This window comes from Dendronephthya gigantea, unplaced genomic scaffold (assembly GCF_004324835.1).
Source record: "Dendronephthya gigantea isolate DGI-Jeju-01 unplaced genomic scaffold, DenGig_1.0 000195F, whole genome shotgun sequence".
NCBI classification, from domain to species: domain Eukaryota; kingdom Metazoa; phylum Cnidaria; class Anthozoa; order Malacalcyonacea; family Nephtheidae; genus Dendronephthya; species Dendronephthya gigantea.
Genome location: NW_021163205.1, coordinates 117,103 through 118,980, shown reverse-complemented (window position 1 = coordinate 118,980; position 1,878 = coordinate 117,103). Strand labels below are relative to the sequence as shown.

The following is a 1,878-nucleotide window of genomic DNA, read 5'->3' as shown; positions in this document are numbered from 1 at the left end:
TCCCTAGAGGCCTTCGTATTTGCCGTAGGCTTTGACGAAATACTGGTTGGTGGGGAAAAGTATGGGAAACTTATACTGACTCTAGATTCAAGAAAACCTTCAGAGTATCTTGCCTGACATTTATGTATAGTTTAAACCGAATTAAACCCTATATATAACGCAGGACAATTAGACTCAATTGCTCATGAGCTAAGGCTGGGTATATGCCTGTATCGATTGGGAAGAGGCGACTACTAGTATACAATTGCCGAAATGGTGGGAATTGGACTTTCCACTGTATATTCCATTGTCAAAGAGGTATGTCAGATTCTCGTAGAACATTTATGGGCTGATGCATTATCCAGCCATCTGCGAAAATCGCAGGAGGAATTTGAAAAGAAGATTTTGGACATGAAAGAGTTGTGGCAGTTCCCCTGTTGTTGGGCCGCCGTTGCTGGTTCATAAAATGTCCACCTGGGTGTCAAGAGGCATCCAAAGAATACCACAATTTTAAAAACTTCTATTCGATTGTTTTTATGGCCCTGGTCGATTCTTATTATAGATTCGTTTGGGGAAGTTTCGGATTCCCAGGTAATTCTCACGATTCGATAATTCTTCAGTCCACGGATCTCTGGTCGCCAATCCAAGAAGGCTTTATTCCTCACGTAGGAGAAACCGTAGGTAACGTAAATATTCCACCACTGATTGTAGCGGATTCTGCTTCCTCTTCGAACATGGCTTATGAACCATACACCGATGCCGTTTTAAGGCCTCAGCAGAAGTACTTTATTTATACGTTAAGTAGATCCTGCATGGTCACAGAATGCGCCTACGGTCAACTAAAAAAAAATGGAGGGTGCTGCTTCGTACAAATGAATGCGACAGGACCTAGTCCGTATGAACACTCTTGCATGTAATGGCCTTACAGAACATTTGTATAGAGAAGAGGGATTCCGTTTCAAAGAAACTCGACCTTACCTCCAACCCTGATACCTTAGAAAAGCGAAACCGAGTTGAGATCAGAGATCTATTGCAAATGACTGCTTGTCAAAAAGTTAGAGATAATGGTGTTTCAGCAAACCAAGTTAGAGATGATTACAAGTTATCATACACATAAAACTCCAACCAAACAGATAACAAAGCTTAATTAGCTTGAACATGTACCCTTCTGTTTCATGTTTTTTGCATATTACAATTTCCAAAAGGTTTTTTGTACTTCACAATGCATTCCATTTGGTGTTGCCTGTGACCTTGAAGGACTGGTGAAGTGACATCTGGCAGTTTTGGTAAGCTGCAGATTTGTTTATGCTGACCAGCAACAGGTGAAAATTGCTGTGGAATTTGGTATGGCATGGTATTTTGTCTAAAATTTTGCATTAAACCAACCAGTTTTAATTCATGTTCTCGAGACCATTTCTTCTCTCATGAAAGCAATTAGATGTTTAGTTGGATCATTTTTAAGAGACTGCTTTACAACATTCATTGCCTCAGTAGCAGTTTCTCCAAATCTATCAGCTTTTTTAACTTTCTCCTTCTTTCGAACTGGGACGAACATTTTTTCCTTCCCATTATTATTACCTGTGTCATCAGTTGACTACTTTTCAAACGTTGAAGGCCTCCAATGCCAGTTCAGGCTTGCAGGAGTCTCTAGATTTCACAAGATTAAGTAATACATCGAACTACTTTCCAAAACCACGATCCTCGATAAATCTCTTGATGCCAGTTGCTGTTTTCAGAGTTAAAATTCAATTACTTCATGTCTATCCAAAGCTTTCTTTTTCAACTCATCAAGAATATTCTGATAAATTTCTCACCGACCAGGTTTTTTCTTTTCGTTCACTTTTGTTCCATAATTTTCTTCATCATTTGAAGCTGGGTCATCATCTGCAGGATCATCTG

General features: G+C 39.5%; 1 pseudogene; it reads left to right on the top strand.

The window, feature by feature from the left end:
• Positions 1–252: 252 nt before the first annotated feature.
• Positions 253–1,096, top strand: LOC114539023 (annotated as a pseudogene).
• The last annotated feature ends 782 nt before the right edge of the window (positions 1,097–1,878 follow it).